At 47.1% G+C, this 21,311-nt stretch overlaps 1 protein-coding gene across 7 annotated transcripts in view; it reads left to right on the plus strand.

The window, feature by feature from the left end:
* Nucleotides 1-21,311, plus strand: part of LOC147609101 (SH3 domain-containing protein 3-like) — a 102,662-nt gene that overhangs the window by 25,811 nt on the left and 55,540 nt on the right. The window contains exons 10-11 of one of the 7 annotated variants that reach the window (XR_015264370.1): nucleotides 9,073-9,111; nucleotides 9,197-9,264. The exons of 4 other annotated variants lie outside the window; for them this stretch is intronic. The gene's annotated coding sequence lies outside the window, so the exon portion shown is untranslated. Of the gene's footprint in view, nucleotides 1-9,072; nucleotides 9,265-21,311 lie in introns of all 7 variants that reach the window. 2 more of the 7 variants (XR_015264371.1, XR_015264369.1) reach the window with 2 other exon arrangements.

Below are 21,311 nucleotides of genomic sequence, written 5' to 3' on the forward strand. Positions count from 1 at the left end.
GTTGCACTCATTGGCAGTTTTTGCTAGATTGCTTATTCTGGGCTACATACTATAGTCACAATCAAAGCATGGTTGTAGGCAATTCTTTTGAGAGTCGTAGACTCAACAATCTTGCTGACCCACTCTCATGGGTTGGGTTTTAGGCCATGCTTGGAACCCTTCCATTTTGTGTAGGTGCTTGCCATCCACACCGCCTATGAAAAGCTCTTGGGATTATGCAAACATTCTTGTGGATTGATGGCTTAAATAATTTCCAAAGAAGGTTCCTTTCTTGTTGCAACTTTGGAATGCATGTAGCAAGAAATTGAGTAAGATATCTCTCATAGGAATTTCGAAATTCTCCCATCGGTTCTTCAGCTCCTAGTGGTAGTCCAATGGCGTGACTGTTTTGAGGGTCTGTTAGGGGCATTCATTCAACTCCGGACATTGTGGTGCTTGATGTAGTAGTATGTCAGCATAATCTCAATGAGATTCTGTCGAAATTCGTAAATCCATTAGCTCCACCAAGGCTCTCTCATCTTTTTGGCCACTTGGTAAATGCGTCACAATCAAACTTGTGCAAGATGTCCAACCTTTTTTGCAGTGCATCAAAGCGTCTACAGGAAAGATCAAATGTTTTGACCAATCCTAAGACATTTCCACTCTTGGATATAAACAAAGGAAACTCAAACTACGTCTGACAATTGACTCCATAATCTAGTTCACACGTCTAATCTTTCCGTATAGTTACCTATATAGGAACCAACTTAGTCATAAAGCACCGCTCCTATAGGACTATCTCCGTGGAACAAAAGACGGAATCAAAACCAAATCAAGGGCGTAAAAAATCCAACCACCTCTCAACCTTCAACTCCCATGGAATTGGATAACCTGAAATCATGGAGACAATTATCGTAGCTTATCATATTACCTAGCCACACCACGATTGGGTAATTCATGTTCTTGTACCTAGGGGATCCATCCCCGCTTGCAACGCCTTACAACTTTTGGGTACTCTCAAATATACAAGTAATCCCTCGGAAAACTTCCTCAATGAACACTTCGTATCCTGAGCACTGCTGATAGAATTGTGGAGTGACCCTATCTCTTGCAAATCCATTAGGAAATCTCTAACTGCAGAAATTTGAATACCCTAAAGTCCTACCGTTACCAAGGATTTTAAGCTAATTCGACCATTCGAATGTACTTCTCCCAATCTGATGGCCTCTTGGAGAGGTATGCACAAGGCAGATTCACCCTCTCTGTTTGCCCATTAGATTGAGGATGATCAGCAAATTCTTCCTTGTTCTAGAATCATATGACTTTCAAGTATTTCAGCACTCTCATCATGAGTAACATCAGAGAATGCACTCATCAGAACCATGTTCAAAACATAACACCTCTGATAAGACTTATCAGGCCTTTGTTTAAACCATAACACCACTTATAAAACCCTCTAGACCGAGCCAATATCTGTCCGTTCACATCCATGCGATGACTATACAATAAGTCATCAACCCTTCACGAGGGTTGACTGCTCCTAGAGTCTTCAAGCTCTAAAGTCTTTGGGAAAACCTAGGCTTCTATAGCCTTGCAATAAAGATGGCCTAGTTGTTGCCAGGAATCATATGCTCAGCTTAATCATAGGCAATTCCAATCAACCAAATGGTCTCTTGGTGTCCACATATTAACATTTCACCAAGATTTGATACATTCTGTCTGTTGCCTTATAAAGTAAAGACAATCATCATGACTAGGGACCTATCTGAGCCAAGCTTGGACTATGTAAAGTATCCAAGAACTTCAAGTTCCATACAACCACTGTGTCAAGGTAACGAGTTACGAGATGCAAAGCGGAAATCTGCCAGTATCAACTCTCCATCGGGTCAAACTAGTGTAACCCTACCAGCATAGTTGTTCGCGTATCGTATGATATCGTATGGGAATTTACCGTACCGTGCGAAATTTTGGAGTACAATACGGTTTAAAAAAAACACTTATAAATTTATGGATTATCAATTTGAAAGGATAGAGAGCTACAAAGCTTGAGAGCAATGGGAGCTTGAGCTTCAGAGGCTAGAGCTATAAGAGCTTGAAACTTGTGATGGAGAGAAGGTTGGAGGAGAGCTTTTTAAAGGGAGGCGAAAGAGTCCAAGGCACCCACCCAAGGCCAAGGGCCAAGGCCCGATTGTTGGAAGACGGTCTGCGAAGACAGAGAGAGGGAGGTAGTTGAGGAGAAGCCTTCCCTTCTTGTTGCCCTAACTAAGGAAGGTGCCTCACCTCAACCCTCCAAATACAGAGCAATGATTACACAGATCCTTTGCAACCACACCAAAAGTGAACATCCATAGATCCTTGGCTGCTGAGCCTAAAAGGACACCAAAATCAAGCAAGCCCCATTACATTCAAAAACAGCCATAAACAATCATTTTTTTTTTTTTAAAGGGTCAAAATAGCAATAGTCAAAAACAAAAGAGGGGGCCGTGGGGGGGGGGGGGATTATTATTTTTTTAATAAAAAAATGGCCTATATGGAACTGTACAATATTGTGTCGTACTGTACCTACACAGTCCTAGATAATAGCCATAGTAATAGGTTGTAAGATTGGACATCTGCCATGTCAGAGGCTAGTATATGCACCCCATGAACCATGTATCTAGCAATCTTGATTTTTGGATAACTATCCCATTAGAGGCTAAAACATATGCCTCGATAGAATCCTATAAACGCGTACATGTGATAGGTCCTAGCATCGCATACCACCATAACATACCCCATATACATCTTGCAAATCCATCACTCCTTAGCTTGGACTCTTCTAAAAGATTAGATTGCTAGCAATTTCTTCCGTCATAGAAATTGAATCTTCTTGCGAGAATAATCTATTTGAGAAATCTACTAATCTCAAATTTAGCAAAATTTGCCTTGAAACTAGATCTCGAAATATGTGTGTGCACATGAAGATCCTTAGAACTATCTCAGTGAAGCAAAGTAGCTTCACCTAGCATCCAGCAAAGCGTAACTACTTTACCCAAAATATAGACCCAATCATAGTTGCAAACACCAAGCAACTACATAATCCTCTCTCCGATCATCTACAATCCACAATCTAATTCTTTCTACCTTCCTGTCAAATCAACCGCCGCTTCCCCTCAGTCCAGACATCCACCAAATAGGAATATAGATGTATCAAGAAACCCTGCATGTAGCATATCCTAGTGTCCCATACCTCTAGGATACACTCCATACAAGACCCCCTTTAAACATAAGATTAAATTGGAGTGATTTCAATCCCATCTTGACACAACTAGCCTCCCACTTGAAGGACATTGAATTTTAGGTTAGCACAACACATCAATTTGTCTCATATAACGTTCCTTGTTATTTCCTCGCATAATCTTGGGGCTATCGTAAGTGTAGAACACTCGTGTACGGCAATCGAGCCTCAAGTAAAACTACGACCCTAGCAACTCAGTGCTAGGGTTGCAAGTAGCCAGACTATGGGAGCTTGAACTAGAACATCATCATGTCATTTGACTAACAGAGATAAACGAGAGAGAGAGAGAGAGAGAGAGAGAGAGAGAGGAAAGAAAGAAAGATATATTAATGTCTACGAGAGGCCAAAGTCGGCCTATGAGACAAAAAAAAATAATACAACTGTGTTCTTCTGGTCATCGGAAGAAAAGAAAGAAAAGAAAAAGTGTGCGTGTGTTTGGATACAACTGTGAATCATCATGGATCGGTGGAGCCCATATACAAACAATATAAGGGGGGGTGGGGATGTGGATGGAGTGCTAAGGCAAGATGCATCTCTATATGCTGAAGGGGTAGTACAAGCATGCTATGCAGATCTATGTCTAACTCCATCCAGTGCCATAAGAGGGATATAAGATATCATACATCGCCGATGCTGAGGCTGTGAATGGCGTGAACATGTACCCTGAGTCTGAATGAAAGCGAGCTACCCTCTCCTGTGTCTCCATCTGGTGTCTCATTCGGATAGCTGCTATCTCTCGGTGACGGAGTCGGGGTGCTCTATGTCCAGTCTGTCTAGGTCTCCTCCTGGCTCTCAATTCCTCTGCTCTCTGTGCGGTCACCCCACGTGGTACATCAACTGGCACTGGCATAGCTCTCTGGAAGAAATCTGTGAGCTGGAGCGGGTGTGTGGAGGAGTCTCTCTCGAGAACTATGAAGTTCCAGTAGTAACGTCTACGGGAGAAAGAAAGAAAGAAAGAAAGATATATTAACGTCTACGGGAGGCCAAAGTCGGCCTATGAGACAAAAAATAATACAACTGTGTTCTTCTGGTCATTGGAAGAAAAGAAAAAGAAAGAAAAGGAAAAGAAAGAAAAGAAAAAGTGTGCATGTGTCTGGATACAACTGTGAATCATCATGGATCAGTGGAGCCCATATACAAACAATATAAAGGGGGGTGGGGATGTGGATGTGGATGTGGATGGAGTGCTAAGGCAAGATGCATCTCTATATGCTGAAGGGGTAGTACAAGCATGCTATGCAGATCTATGTTTTGTCTAACTCCATCCAGTGCCATAAGAGGGATATAAGATATCATACATCGCCGATGCTGAGGCTGTGAGTGGCGTGAACATGTACCCTGAGTCTGAATGAAAGCGAGCTAGCCTCTCGTGTGTCTCCATCTGGTGTCTCATCCGGATAGCTGCTATCTCTCGGTGACGGAGTCGGGGTGCTCTGTGTCCAGTCTTTCTAGGTCTCCTCCTGGCTCTCAATTCCTCTGCTCTTTGTGCGGTCACCCCACGTGGTACATCAGCTGGCACTGGCATAGCTCTCTAGAAGAAATCTGTGAGCTAGGAATGTCTCCCACCCCTAGTGGGAGCGAGTGTCTGGAGGAGTCTCTCTCGAGAACTATGAAGCTCTAGTAGTAGTCTGCCAAGCTGTCGCTGGTCCGAGGCCTCCATCAACTGATGTAGTGAAGAGTGCTCCTCAAACAATCCTGCATATCTATCTCTGACCCCCTGGTGGGCTCTACATCTACATACAAAATGATCCTCAGTCTCCACCTCCTCGCGGCACAATCTGCATATCCGCTCGGCTCTGGGAACCCGTGTCACTCTCCCAGCCTCTATCTCTAGCTGATGTGATGAGACTCGTAGCTCTCCAATAGCAACGCGAGAGCTGTGTGGCATGTATACATCCATATACCGCGGTCGTTGTATAAACCCATCCCCTGAGATGCTCATAAAGTGGTCTCTGTAATACAGCAGCTTCGGTGGTAGTGGGCTCTCTAGTGCTGTCCGTGTCTCCTGTATGTAGCGCTGCCATATGTCCTGTCTCATCACTCTGTTCCTCTCATTGAGAGAGAGGTAACCCCGTGGAGCAGACTGATCATACTGAAAAGGTGGCAACCACTCAATGTCTATCCCATGATGTGAGAACCACTGTAGCATTTGTGCATACCAATATCCAGTTTGTCCAGCCTCGGCCAGCCGTCTGGATGCCTCAAAAGCTCGGCGGGATAATCTCTCCGTGGGCATCTCCCTCATCCTGTATAGAAAGGAGATCGTCTGGAACAATGCCTCCACTGCCATAGGTGGTGCAGCAAACTCAGCTCGAACAATGTCGTGCGGGACGGATGGTTTGCTGCGTATCATCCTCAAGAGCATCAAGATATGTGGTCTCTCCAGCTGTACCCATGTGGAAGCTGCAAGCCATGGTGCCCAAACCGCTGCTGCATACATCAAGGCTGGTGTCACTAATGTATCAAAGAGCCACCCCTTCGTGCGGGGTTCCTGAAAATGTGCCTGATGACACTGACGCTCAAGGCCAGCAAGAGCTGCATACCCCCGGGTCACTCTGTCTCGGAGAGTCGGACTGCCTGAGCCACACTTATATGAGTGGGTACACAATAGAGGTAAGCCCTTGATTCCCAACAATAAATCCCATACAAAGTTGTAAAATTCTTCCAAGGAATCGACTATACACCCACTTCCACCTTTGTATCTGCACACTAGAAACTTAAGCTCCATTCAGCAGATAAAATCCTTGGATGATCAAGTTCTATCAAGAGCTTCATCTCACATACAGTAAGTGATAGCTTCTCTCATCTTAAAATCTAAGATGAAACAAAGATGCATCTAAAATGCGCCCTAAGGAAACCCACTATCATCACAGCATACAAAAAAGACTCTACAACAAAAGCCATCCAACGTTTGCTTTGATCCGGGGCTAGAGGACCTATGTGAGCCAAAGGCATCTGGAAAATCAAGTATAGGTGATAACGTCATACTGTGTATACAAATCAGCGTAAATGTCCCTCTTGGTTAACATCTACAGTACTAAGAGCTAGTACCCATCTAGCTCCATAAGGTAAACCGGAACTTGGGCCTATCCTCTATCATCCAATCTTGTAAGGGGACATCTATTCTACCGTACCAAAAATCTGCACATTCTACTTTACCAGTGTAATCACCAGTAAACCTAGTGCACCTCAAGGAAAAACACCTTGTACTGTGGCCCATCTTCACCATGCTGACAACAATAAAGTTATTCATGGTCATATAGAACTCTCATCAGTGTAATTTTCTCAACAAAAATCAAGACATGCTTCCGTGGTGGATCAAACTCATCAGAGTCTCTAAAAGTTACCCACATGTAGCCATACTGAATCCCTAGTCTAAGACTAGAAACTCTCTGTCAGAAGATGATAATAAAACCACACTTGAGATCCTATGCACTACCTCCAAGAAATGTGTTGGATCATGCACATGATCTAAAGTTATTGTAGATAAACTCGAAATAGGCAAGATCAATGATCGTACAAGAAAGTAATAGGCAATTATGGTCACTAACACTTGATTGTGACATACATGGATTCGAATCGAAGCAACTACCTTGACGAAATTCCTTTGTGGAGGCTTCGTGATTGTAATATATTTATTGAGGACTAAATGATGTTATTCCTAGATGCACGAAGGAACTATCGATCATGACAACTTTGCCTACAAAATAAACTATCGATCATGACAACTTCCTGGATGCACAAAGGAATTATCAATCATGACAACTCTGCGTGCAAAATAAAATCAGCAAAGTGCATAGCAGCATCCAATCCTTCGCATCAACTCTTGGTATATATACTAGGTAGCCTGTGATCACAAGGATCCACGCCAAAAAAAGTGTCCCCCCCTTACCATACACGTCACAGAATAAGTATATGAAGATACATCCAACTCACATCACATGCTCAAATTTGCAAATCTGGTCATCTGCAAGTCTGTCCATCACATTGAACTCATCATCCCATTGAAAAAAATCAACCTGGAACTGAGCCTAAAATTCAGCCCCTAAAATCGGCTTATCCACATGGTCAGGACCTTCCCTCAGCCTTGGAGAAACCCTTGTACAATCTGTACTTTCCCGTTACCTGGGAAAGGTGGAAGGCCAAGTATGTAATCCCTCAGTTCAGCCAAGAATCCTCAAAGTCTTGAGTTGCTCCCTCTTGTCACCAGCATAAAGCTCTAGCATGAAAGAAGGGCCACCGAACTAGGTATCACGGAAGAACACGGGTTCAAAACTACCTGTTGCAAGAGAACTAGGTGCTCCCGTAAGCATCTTCTCCCGAAGTCTTGCCATCTCAATATCAAAGTAAGCTATTTTCTCTACCGGCTCCTATCTTTCTTGTCCCCTCAAAGTCGTGTATAACCATAGCCCATTGCTCCCCTAGTGCTCCACATGATGATAAAGACCATCAAGGAAGCCTGAAGGTAATCTATGTGGGGTTGCGATGAGGTAGAACAAAAGAAGTAGAAAAAAGAAGAAGAAATAAACCTCAAACCTGCAAGTCCCATGAAAGCATGTGCTGTTTGGCATGTATATCTCCCATCTTGCGCCGACGGTCAAACAAAATGGATGATGGGAAGTGTTAAACCCTAGGCGAAACTTGCCCTCGTGTGTGTGCCGGAATAACCAAAAGAGACCCCCTCTTTAAATTCTAGAAAGACTGTGTATGCTTTTTCCAAAAAAGCAGTGTAGCTTAAAAAAATAAAATTAAATCCCAATGTGTGTTAAAAACAGCCCCATTGTACATGTGCCCATCAAAATCAACCCCCCCTTTTTCTCCTCACGTTTTTGGTAAGATGCATGCTTTTTCTTAAAAAAGCATACTAGTGCCCTTTAAAAAATGTATTTTACTAACAAGGGGTTTTCATGCTCTTTCAATATTTTAGCCCCACGTGTGCTTTTTCCTGTAGCATTCACCCTCTCCCTTCTCCTGGTCACCTACACAGACTTGCTGCCCTTGCTGCGCATGCACATACACATACACATACACCTGTACAGCTGCCACGTGGCAGTCTGTACAGTGTATTGTCTGTACCTTGCACCTACTTGCTGTTTGTGCACTGCCATTCCTCTGCCGCTTCTGGATTCTGACCGCCTGTATCACACGTGGGCTTCTTGCTTACATGAGAAACACCAAGCCCTTCTCTGCTAATCCTCCTACAACTACCTAGTAGACGTAGATCCAGCTTCTCCTGATGAGGGATGGAGTATGGAATGTGGTCAAGGGCATCGACAAGGAACTGGAAGGAGCTGAGGTGCTGATAAAGTCTGAATCTGGGAAGACAAGAATAACAAAGCACTTGCAGCAAATTAGGCTCAATTCTTCAGCGACTTGGCAAGCCAATGTTGATGAAGATGATATGAAGGCAGTCCTATCTAGTATACAAGGGGTTTCAAAGTACTCTGAAATCTTGACACTCTTAAGAGTAGCTCGAGAAATGTCCTATAATGATATGGTTCTGATCATTATAGAAGAATACCATCATCTCAAAGAGCAAGAAAAAGCTACACTTGAGCCTTAAAATGCCATGGTCACAAAGTTCAAAGGTAAGAAGGAAGAACAATTACGTGCAACTTCTGCAAGAAGCTCGAACACTGAAGAGACAGGTGCTTCAAGAAGATGGCCAAGAACAAGCAAAGGAGCATGCAAATCTTGTAGAAGACACAGGCGAACAAGATATCCACAGCAGTAGAAGTCAAAGCCTTCACAACAGTAGCAAATGTTTTTCTTGATGAGGAAGATTATGATTGGGCTTTCAAATTTACCCTATGCAGGGACTTAGCAGATGGGAGTGAGCAAGCCCCAGCTCAGAGGTGGTTTGCAGTTGCAACCTACGCTTAGGAGGTGAGCTGACCTGCACCCACTCTTTTTGGTACTAATCTTGTTGCTTGTGTTTAGGTAGACCTTGGAGGGATCTTACAGTTGGTATTAGAGCGAACCTAAACACGGGAAGTGGAAAAAGAAAGGTTTGCATGTCTCACCCCTGGTTGCAGGTATGTCGAGGATCCAAGCTTTCTAGGGTTTTGATCTCGGTTGAAAAGATGGTGCTTGGTTGCAGTTTTCTGTCATGCATGTTTGAATGGTGTGGTCTAAAGGAGGAATGAGAGAAAGTGTGTGTGGAGAGGGTATTGGCAAAGATGTGTGCGGCCATGGTTTAGTTGCATGTGTAAACCTTAGTGCAAGATGCCCTGTAGGCCCAGTTTCATGTGGGTGTGCAAAGAGGGAAGCAAAGGGTATGAGCCGCCTATAGTCTATGCGCAGGAAAGCATGTGTGGCTATAGGAAAATTGGAGCCTCTGAATTTCTCCAATGCAATGTTGCTCATGTTGTAATTCCCTTGGTTGGGGTTGAGCTCAATCTTGACACACACTTAAACTACTAATGAAGTGAATTGGCATGGTCAAGCTACTCGAGGCCTGGCCACCTCCCTCCGCCTGCGTGCCTTCATCACGTCCGCCTCCACCCTCCTACTACAATTTGCCGGCCACCCCTCTTCCCTGTGGTTACACCTCTTTGAGCTCTCCTCCACCCTGCATCCCCCCTGCGTCCTCTGTGTTTTTCCTGTGTGTGCCTCTTTCGCCTCTCTGCCACCTTTTGGTTCCGCGTTCCTTGCTTCTCTCTAGTCCTCCCTCTTCTATCACCCGTCACTCTTCGAGAATGTGTTTAGCTTCTGAGTTGTTCTTCATCGGAAAGAATAGGCGCTTCTAGCCTTCATCACACCCGCCTCCACCCTCCTCCTTCACGCTGTCCGCCGCCCCTCCTCCCCCTCGTTATGCTTCTCCGAGCCCTCCTCCGCCCTGCATCCCCCCCGTGCCCTCCGTGTTTTTCTTGTGTGTGCCCTTTCGCCTCTTTGCCGCCTCGTGGTTCTGCGTTCCTTGCTCCTCTCTAGCCCTCCCTCTTCCATCACCCGTCACTCTCCGAGTAGGCGTTTAGCTTCCGGGTTGTTCTTCATCGGCAAGAGTAGGCGCTTCTAGCCTCCACCTCCCAAGAGGACTCCACGGGAGCCACTCTATCATTCCTGGCCGAGGCAACCGTCCCTTGCCTATTTTCAGAGGCGGACCTCCAGCTCTTAGCTTCGATAGTATCCTCCTTGGCGGCCTCTTCTCTAGTTTGCAAGATGGTAGGGATAAATCCGGATTTTCTCTAGGTAGCCCTCATCAACGAGCGGGACAAAATCACCGTTATCCATTATCTTGGGCTTGGCTACTCTCATGTGGAGCTTGATTCACCTGTAGTAACTGAGTGATGCAAGAGAGTTTGGTCGTGATACGCAATGCTCATGCGTTTTTTGCACGATGGCACCATTGTTACCATATTATAGTAGTGATGTGTGTGAACACACTTAGGACAGCCGGGGCACTTTTTCCCTCACTAGGAGGTTTTTTCCCCCGTGCATTGTATATACGCCCATTATCTTCTAGGGCTGGTAATCTTTCATTTTTGGCACTCATAATACACTACTGTGTTGTGCTCAAGCTTCCTCATCTTCTTGAAGTTGTGTGTGCATTCCTGCAACCCTAATTCCAACAATTGGTATCAGAGCAGGCTTCCTCCTCCCGGGCAGCATCACCGGCACCTGCCGCTTCATCTCCTCCGATTGCAACGAGGTTTCACGAGCGCCTGCAGGTTAGTATATGCCGTGGGAGAGCCCGTAGGGCTTGGTCGTTTCAGAATTTTGATCTGAAGTCATTTCGCCCTCCGTTTTTGCATTCCAAGTACTGCGCAGGCAAAATCGTCCTACTGTGCAGATTTTCTGTCAAGATTAAAATCTGCAGGACAGGTGCCCATTCGTCTGTTTTGGGCTGTGCTATATAGCACAGGTCGATTTTATACAGGTTTACCTCTTGCAGACAGCATTTACATCTAGTAGTACAGTCATTGGCCATGGCTGACAACAATGATGTATTCCGCATGTTGGCTGCTGAGGATAAGTTGGATGGCACCAACTATCCATTGTGGGCATATATGATGCGACATGTATTGGTAGCAAAGGGGTTATGGAATATTGTGCAGGGTATTGATGCACGTCCTATTGTGGCTGGAAATGCTGCAAACACATCAGAAACAGGTACTGTTGATGATGGTGCAGGCACAAGTGCTGTAGCAGCTGTTCGAGAACCACCACTTTCAGCAGAGCAGATTCGTTGGGATGGTAGAGATGCGCAGGCTCATGCCTTGATTGCGCTGTCTGTCAAACGTACCATTATCCCACATATTCGCTCCTGTAGGACTTCTAAGGATGCTTGGGATGTACTTGCCACATTGTGTCAGGCAAGAAATGAGGCTCGTGTTGCTTATCTCCGAAAACAGTTGGAGAATGAGCATATGAACGAAGATTTCTGTGGATAGCTTTTTGACAAAGATCAAGGATTTCAAAGAGCAGCTCATTTCTGCAGATGAAATCCTGTCAGACAGTTCACTTGTGCAGACTGTTTTGAATGGTCTACCAGATTCTTATCAGGGTTTTGCTTCCACTCTTCGCTTGATGATGAAAGGCAATCCCAATGCCTTATCATTTGAGGAGTTAGTTTCTGTTTTGCTGCAAGAAGATCAGTCAAGGCAAAACAGGAATATTATGCGTGTCGCAGATCAAGCTTTCGGTGCTAGTCAGAGAAGCGGGAAAGGTAAAGCTGGCTTTTCTTCTAGTAAGCAGAAATCTGCAAATGCTGCGCAACCAAAGAAGGAAGACAAAGATGAGAAGAAGGGTGACAAACAGAAGACATTTTGCAAGTACTGTAAGGGAAATGATCATGTCATCAAAGCGTGTCCTAAGCTGGCTGCGAAAGAGGCTAAGAAGAAAGAGGCTGGTATGGCTGTTGCAGATGCCTCTCCTTCTAACAATGAATCTGCTAATGTTGTGCTAGATACAGAATGGGCATTCAATGCGCAGTGCAGTTATGACCCATCTTTGCATGACACATGTATGTCTACAGTAGATTCAGATGTATGGTACTTTGACAGTGGTGCCACTAAGCATATCACCTCGCAGCGCAGTTTATTCACTTTCCTTGAGTCTGCTCCCACAGGGAATACTGTCACTTGTGCCAATAACTCCTCTTATCCCGTTAAAGGAGTTGGACAGATTGTGCTGAATGTTGCAAATGGCAACACCTTTACACTTTTTGATGCATTGTATGTGCCAGGGATCAAAAAGAATCTGCTGTCAGTCTCCGCATTTGCCAAAACAGGTTTGGTTGTAAAATTTGTGGATGACAGATGTACTGTTCATGATCTCTCTTGTGGTGACATCATTGTAGCATCTGGTTCACTATGTCGAGGGCTGTATAAGCTCAATATGGATGGCAAATGTGTAGAGGATTCAGCATGTGCTATTATGGATACGCAGGCTATTTCAAATGCAAAACTGTGGCATGCACGTTTTGGTCATCTGAATTTTGCAAGTTTGCTGCGCCTGCAGAAATCTGAAATGGTGTCTTCTTTGCCTAAGCTTGAGGCACCTGTCAAGCATGTTTGTGAGGGCTGCATATTGGGTAAAATGCAGCGTGCTTCCTTTCCCAAAGATGGATCAGTGAGAGCTGAACGCAGATTGCAGCTTGTTCACAGTGATGTTTGTGGTCCCATGCAAACTCCATCATTTGGAAACTACCTTTACTTCGTGACTTTCATTGATGATTTTACCAGGCATGCATGGGTATATCCTTTGAAGGCAAAGTCCGAAGTGTTTTTGTGCTTCAAACAGTTTTTGGTTATGGCTGAAAATGTGTCAGAAAGTAAGATGGGCACCCTCCGTTCAGATCGAGGGGGGGAGTATATGTCTTCAGAATTTAATGCATTTCTGGCTGAGCGTGGGATAAAACACCAATGTACAGTGCCGTATACACCACAGCAAAATGGTGTGGCTGAGAGAAAAAACAGGTCTCTCATGGAAATGGCAAGATGTATGGTTAAGAGTCAAAGTCTACCACATGGTTTTTGGCTTGAGGCTGTCATGTGTGCCACTTATGTACTAAACAGGTGTCCCACCAAAGCATTACAGGTTGTCACTCCATATGAGGCTTGGCATGGCCGCAAGCCATCTGTTGGCCATTTACGTGTTTTTGGTTGCCTGGCATATGCATTAGTGCCTGTGCAACATCGCAGAAAATTGGATGACAAAGCTGTCAAATGTATTTTTGTTGGATATAGTGCTGAGAGCAAAGGCTATCGTTTGTATCATCCACAGACAAAGCGCATTTTGGTTAGCCGTGATGTTGTATTTGTGGAAGATGCAGTTCAGCCCTTGGTTTCATGTACTAAGGAGACAGATATCAGCTCACGTGATGTCTATGATACATTGTTGCCTCTTTTCAGTGGTGCACAGTCAAGTGCAATACCTCATGAGGCAGTTTTTCAGCCTATGCAGGTTTTAAATGATGGCACAGATCAGCCTATATCTGATGCAGATGTGCATGATGCACTTGAGGATGAGAGACAAGAGATTGAGGGCTCTAGGAATATGCCTAGATGGCTGGTGCAGACTTTGCGTGACAGCAAGTTGGATGCCCCTTTGTCTAGTCGCACTCGTTCTGGCTCTCATGGTGCCTCTTATGCGTCAGATTGTTATGCATTGGCTGTTTCTAGTATGTGCGATGAAAGTGAGCCTGTTTCATTTGATGAGGCACAAAGTTCAGAAAATTGGATGGCTACTATGCAAGCAGAATACGATGCTATTATGAAGAATGGTACATGGTCTTTATGTGACTTGCCCCCTGGCAAGAAGGCCATTGGCACTAAGTGGGTATACAAATTGAAGCGTAAACCTGATGGCACAGTGGATCGCCATAAGGCTAGGCTTGTTGCAAAAGGTTATGCTCAAGAGAAGGGCATTGATTTTGATGAGACTTTTGCTCCCACATGTCGTATGACCACTGTTCGTAGCATCTGTGCATTAGCAGCTCATAATGGTTGGAATGTACATCAGCTGGACATAAAGACTGCGTTCTTAAATGGAGATTTGCATGAGGAGGTGTATGTATCGCAGCCTCGTGGTTTTGTTCAAAGAGGGCAGGAAAACAAAGTGTGCAGGTTAAAAAAGGCTTTATATGGTTTAAAGCAAGCTCCACGAGCTTGGTATGAAAAAATACATGCATATTTGACTGCACATGGGTTTCAGAATAGTCCAACAGAAAGCACTTTGTATGTTAAACGTGTGGATGGTGTACATCTAATCATTGCTCTCTATGTCGATGACATGCTGCTCACAGGACCAAATGAGAGTCATATTGCTGATTTTAAGGCTGATTTGAATGCCTCTTTTGAGATGTCAGATTTGGGGCATTTGCATCATTACTTGGGGATACAATTTAAGCAGTGTGATGGAGGTATTGCTTTGTGTCAGACAAAGTATATTGAAACATTGTTGCGGAGATTTGGCCTTGAAGACTGCAAGCCTATTGCTACTCCAATGGAGACAGGTTTGAAGTTGAGTCTTCATGATGCTGGAGATCACTTTGATGTCACACTCTATCAGACAGCTGTTGGTTGCCTCATTTATGTATGCATTACGAGGCCAGACATTCAGTTTGCAGTCTCACAGGTGAGCAGATTTATGCATAGCCCAGGCATTAAGCATTGGCAGGCAGTGAAGCGTATCTTTCGCTATTTGAGTGGTACTCGGCACCTTGGGTTGTTTTATCCCAAGGGGGGATCATTGCCGCCAGATTTACATGTTTTTTCAGATTCTGACTGGGCTGGTTGTTATGACACACGCGTGTCCACGAGTGGTTTTTGCTTCATGCTTGGAAGCTCATGCATATCATGGTTGAGCAAGAAGCAGCCTACTGTGGCCACTTCTAGTTGTGAAGCTGAGTACAGGGCAGCTTTCACAGCTACGGTTGAGTGTGTGTGGCTCAGACGCCTTATGGCTGATTTGGGTGTTGGGCAGCCATCTGCCACCACCATCTTCACTGACAGTCAGAGCGCATTGGCAGTTGCGCGGAACCCAGTGTTCCATGCTCGTACGAAGCACATTGAGGTGCACTACCATTATGTCAGGGAGAGACTCTCTGCAGGAGAGATCAGTTTGGCTTATGTGCCAACACAGGATAACCTTGCAGACCTTTTCACAAAGGCTCTGCCTCGTGAGAAGTTCGAAGCTTTTCGCAAAGCTTTGGGCTTACTCCCTTTTGTGGATTCGTCCACATAGCTAGACACTTCCCTATACATGAGTGCTAGCTCTTGTTCACCGCATCACTCCAGGGGGGATTTGTTACCATATTATAGTAGTGATGTGTGTGAACACACTTAGGACAGCCGGGGCACTTTTTCCCTCACTAGGAGGTTTTTTCCCCCGTGCATTGTATATACGCCCATTATCTTCTAGGGCTGGTAATCTTTCATTTTTGGCACTCATAATACACTACTGTGTTGTGCTCAAGCTTCCTCATCTTCTTGAAGTTGTGTGTGCATTCCTGCAACCCTAATTCCAACAACCATGGGAGGTGTATCCGGTTTTCACGACGGTCTATTTCCCCGGCCTCCGGAAGGAGTATCACCCACCGATTCAATCGATTGGACGTTTGATAGGGGACGTTTTGGAGTCCCTGCAGATGGCCCCATCGGTCGATGTCTGGAGAGTGGGCACCCTGTCGATTAGAGTGTGCTTTGCCTCCCCGGAGGATCTTCTGCATGTTATTGTGCTCCCGAGCGTCCATGGTGACCCAATTCTTCAGCGAGTAGAGTATGTTGGTCTCCTTGGCGAGTGCTTCATTTGTAGGTAGATGGGTCACCTTGCTTGATCCTACCTTCACCTCTCACGCATTGACAGATTTTATGTGGATGAGTGGGCTTGCAGCAAAGGTGGTTTGATTGTTATTCTCATAGGCACCACATTGTCAGATCATTCTCCTGTTGTCGGATGGGGACTATTCTCCATCCAAGCCGCTGGCGAAGGCCCGCCGTACGGCTGAGACAGCTTCCACCTCAGCAGGTCATCCATGAGGATCATCTCATGGAATGTACAGGGCCTTGGCAGAGCACAGTATATACGCTATCGTGGTTGCTTGAGGTAGGAGCTGCAGAGATGCCTGGTTGGTGGCAGTATTGATATTTTGATGATGCAGGAGCACCACTTGGGTGAGAGCAGGATTCGGAGATATGGTTTGGTGATGCCTGGTAGATGGGACACCTTTTGGTCTGCAGGGTTTGGCCCTTTGGGTGGACAGGGAGGAGTATGCATGGTCCATTGCAGATGTATGGCGGCAGGCCATTGTGGATCGAGGGATCATTGTGCCTGGTAGAGCACAGTATGTCATTCTGAGGATGCATGATGAGCTCTTGGGCGTGCTCAACGTCTATGCGCCCAACCATGCTAGTGCCAGAGCAGAGTTCTGGACCCAGGTTACGGATGCATTGCCAGAGGCCGCACATTGGTGTGTCGGGGGAGACTTCAACATGCTTGAGGAACTGGCCGATAGGGTGGGAGGCAGTCATGTTACAGTGCACGGCACGGAGCTTGCAGCTTGGGAGCGATTTTGCATGTCACTGAGGATCACTGATGCATGGCAGCATGGGGCCTTCTCCCGCTCTCAAGACAGTCTTAGTTTCTCTCGGTCGGATCGCCGGCAGGGAGGGACTAATCTATCACGGATTGATCGCTTTTATGTGGGCGACTGGTTAGGGGAGCGAGGGGGCTCCGTTGGCATTCTCGCTGGCACCTCATTTTCAGACCATGCGCCAGTTATTTTGACACTTGAGGAGAGGACACGGGAGCCCAGCCTGCGGTTGAGGATCCCAGAGAGGGTACTTACAGATCCTAGTCTCGATGAGGACATTGAGAGGATCTGGCATGACAGCCAGTGCTTTGACCAGGATGCAGCAGGCCAGTGTGCTCAGGGACTCATCGAGCTTAGCTCTTTTCTGCACGCTGCAACTTTGACACGGTTGAGAGAGACTCGCGAGCGGGAGCATCGGCTGAGACGCAGCCTTGCTTCGCTTCAGCGCCTTCAGGAGCAGCAGCCTGCATGTGAGTGGGTGGCGTCCCAGCTGAGCCAGGCACGCCAGGAGGTTAGAGAGGCAGAGGAGCAGAGACATGAGTTTTACTATCGTCGCCAGGCCTCTCAGTGGACGCAGCTTGGTGATAGAGTGACTGGGGAGTTTTTTGAGATCACTGGACCCCGCCATGCTCGAGCAGGAGTTCGTCAGCTTGGGAGGCCGGACGGATCGGTAGCTACTGAGCCCGGGGAGATCAGAGCCATTGCCACTGGGTTCTATAGAGACCTGCTTTCAGCGGAGCCAGCCACTGAGGCTCGGGATGCTTGCAGACAGACTGTGTGGGCCCATGTGCAGAGGAGGGTCACAGATCGTATGCGTACAGTTCTGGGTGAGCCTCTTTCAGAGGTTGAGCTTGCTGAGGCCATGAGGGTCCTGCCGCGCCATAGTTGCCTAGGGGAGGACGGATTGACGCCTGCCTTTTTTATGCGCTATTGGGACCTTTTGGGGCCAGGCCTCCGCAGGGGCTTTCAGTATGTTTTGGACACTGGGGTGATGCCACAGAGTTTTTCAGAGCGCTTGATCTTTCTTCTCCCCAAGGGGGAGGGAGTATCAGATGATATTCGACATTGGAGACCTATTACGATCCTCAACACTGTCTACAAGGTCTTAGCAAAGGCCTTGAGTTTGAGGATTTAGCCCTTCCTGGGGGAGTTGATTCATGCTACCCAGACAGGATTCGTCAAGGAGCGTAGTATCCTTGACAACATTTTCACCTTCTGGGAGGCGACGGCCCGAGCTAGATTTCTTGGTGAGGACTTGGTCGTGATGCTTCTCGATTTTGAGAAGGCATACGATAGAGTCGATTGGGGTTTCTTAGAGGGCACTATGCTTCGCCTGGGCTTTGAGCCAGGTTGGATTAGAGGGGTGGCGGCTCTGTATTCCACAGCTCGTAGCCAGGTGTTGATTGCAGGAGGACGGGGGCCGAGTTTTGAGCTGACCAGATCAGTCCGACAGGGGTGTCCTCTCGCCCCGTTTCTATTTCTCTTCTTTGCTGAGGCTATGAGCATGTATTTGACGGCAGAGGAGGTTGGTTTGAGAGGACTCCAGCTCCCAGTGCGGGGGGAGGACCTGCTCGATGCTGAGTTTGCTGACGACACGGGCTTATTTTTGCATGGCCAGGAGGCCAATCTTCTTCGGGCAGAGCAGTCGCTTCGGGAGCATTGGTCAATTGGCGCAAGACAGTGGCCTTTTGGATCAGTAGCGCTCCCACTCCGGCATGGAGCCCAGACCCCGGTTTTAGATGGATTCCTCCTGGCACAGCAGTGCGATATTTGGGATGCCAGATTGGACTAGATTTGTCACCTGAGCAGTAGATTGCCCCGCTTCTTCTGAGCATTCAGAAGAAGCTTTTGTATTGGAGTACAGCTCGGTTATCCTTGGCTGGGAGGGTGGTGCTGGCAAATCAGGTGCTTTTAGCAACCATGTGGTACATTACGTCTTGCTGGATCTTCTCGAGCTCTTGCATCAGCCAGGTACAGAGGCTGATCAAGAACTTTCTTTGGTCCGGGCGGGACGGTCAGCCAGCTCGGGCAAAGGTTGCTTGGGCAGTTATTACACTTCCGCTGGCCCAGGGAGGCTTGGGCATTATAGATCCAGTCGATCAGAGTAGAGCCTTATTGGGGAAGCTTATTGTTCGGGGGCTGCTTCCAGGCTCTGAGCCTTGGAAAGAGCTTCTTTTGCAGCCGGGCTCCCCCAGCAGGGGGCACTTAGGCACCAGAGATTCGATGGATCTTCATAGAGATGAGGAGGACAGGCCTCAGTAGAGGATGGGAGGATAGATTTGCTTTGAGCATCCTGAGAGCTTGGGAGCTACTGAGACCGAGGCTCTCTCAGAGACCTCCTTCTTGTGTTGAGGAGCAGGCCAGACAGCCGCTCATCTGGAGCCCAGCGGTTCACACAAAGCAGGGTCATATGCTGGGTTCTCGACCTCGTCTAGCCTGGGGAACTTTGGCGGCAGGCCCAGCACGTAGCTTTGGAGACTGGCAGGCCTTTTGCAGTCTCCCAAAGGAGATCCAGGTGGAGAGGCTGAGTCATTTCAGGGATGACATTCAGGAGGCACTCACAGAGGAGTGGTTCACGCCTCTCGAGCTAGTGGCCCCACGGTGGATGGGAGTCTTTACACAGTTCGAGATCCTGATTGCTGTCAGAGCTTGCACTGACGATGGCAGTTGCCTCTACTATGAGATTCAGGATGAGGGCAGACTTCAGAGAGTGGAGGTGGAGTCACCTTTGGTTGCAGAGTGCACCTTTCAGAGGATACGGGTAGTGGCCGCCGCTTCTCGGAAGTGGCATATTGACCCAGACCCTGCAGATGTGCTCTCGGATTGGCGCATATTGGCATATGCAGCGCGCCCCTTGGCCCGGCTACAGTGGGACCCTGGCGAGTACGAGTGGCATGATCCTTATGCATCCCTTGAGGCCACAGAGATCACCCTTTTCCAGTATACTGTTAGGCTGGGGCGGCATATTTTGACGGCGAGGAGAATGGTCTCTCCAGCTGCAGCGGGGCACTGGCGGCTACAGGGACTCTCACAGGAGTTCCTGGAGGATTTTTGGGCCCGGCTCTGGGCTAATCGACAGGCCCGCAGGATCTCGACTTTCCAGTGGCTGGTCGCCCCCACAGGGGCTCAGCAGTTGGCACCTGGCTTGTCTATAGCGGTCTTTCGGCGGCCTGCGTCCGATGCGGCCACCCTATGGAGACACAGAGACATTGCCTTTGGGATTGCCCTCAGGCGCAGCAGATTTGGCTGCGGATGTTGCATATTCTGGCCCCCCTCTCTCCAAAGGGTATGTATACGTGGGGTGCCGCTGCTTGGTCGACTTTGTCAAGGCCTGCTATGGGCTATGAGACGGAGCAGCACAGCCAAGCCATCAAATTCATTAGGGGCCAGCCTCGCCTCGTTCCTTCACCGGATTTCTCGTCCGCCAGCTGGACACAAGAGAGGGATCTACGATGGGAGCTCCTCAGCAGCCTCACCATCTGGTTCACCTGGAGGGCCCGGTGTTTCAGGGCTTTTGAGGGGAGACTGGAGCCACCAGCAGAGACTGTACGGGGGATTTGGCAGGAGTTGATCCACACCCTGCGAGGACAGTATGACCGCATCCGGGGCGACTCGGATGAGGCGATCTTGCGGCGCCAGGCCTTTCACACCACCTGGCGCAGCGGCCTCTTCTATACCCTGCACGCGGGGTCCCCCCGTTGGCATTACAGGCCACCTGTTTGGCTTTTCCCCCTTCCTATTGTATGATTTAGCCCCTCAGTTCCTTGTACTGATGCTTGTACTTTTCAGCACCTAGGGAGAGTCTCCCGGGCTGCCTTGCTTTGTTCACTGCTTTGTTTTTCTTGTGAGCAGGAGAGGATCTTTTGTAGCCCTACGGGCGTTTTTATATAACTAATGAAAGGATCTTTTCTCGGAAAAAAAGAAAAAAGAAAAAAGTGTGTCACGCCGAGACATAGGGGACCTTAATGGCCAAGAACGCGGATGTAGAGTAGGCTTAGCGAATGCAAGAAACTCTTACCCGAGAAGCGGTTGCCATTTGTAGTCGACTATCTTCTTGCTTTCGGTCAAAGTAATGATGAAAGAAAACTTCATTGCACCCCGGCTGAAATTAGGGTTTTTGCAAATTACGACTTTTGGTGAATTAGGGGTTTTTCAAATTAGGGTTTTTGCAAAATTAGGGTTTTAGAAGAATTAGGGATTTTGCATAATTAGGTTTTGTGAAAATAAGGGTTTTTGTAGAATTAGGGTTTCAACTTTTGAAAGATTTGTCAAGAACGGAATCACTCAAAACCCTTGCCATCATGTAGAAATCCATGAAAGAGCAGAGGATTAGGTCAATGCGGGACGAAGTGGGCGCCCCTTCAAGAGGGAGGAGGAAGAGGAAGATAAGGTTTCCATATGCATAGAGGATGGCCATTGGTCCATCTCGGCACAGGCCACACCTCTCCCATAAGTGGGGAGGGTGCTTGGTCAATAGTTTGGCCGACCGGAAGGGTAAGTGTCCAAAATTAGTCTATCCAC

The sequence above is a fragment of the Cibotium barometz genome, chromosome 52, assembly GCF_041138505.1.
Source record: "Cibotium barometz isolate CiBa-2024 chromosome 52, ASM4113850v1, whole genome shotgun sequence".
NCBI classification, from domain to species: Eukaryota; Viridiplantae; Streptophyta; class Polypodiopsida; order Cyatheales; family Cibotiaceae; genus Cibotium; species Cibotium barometz.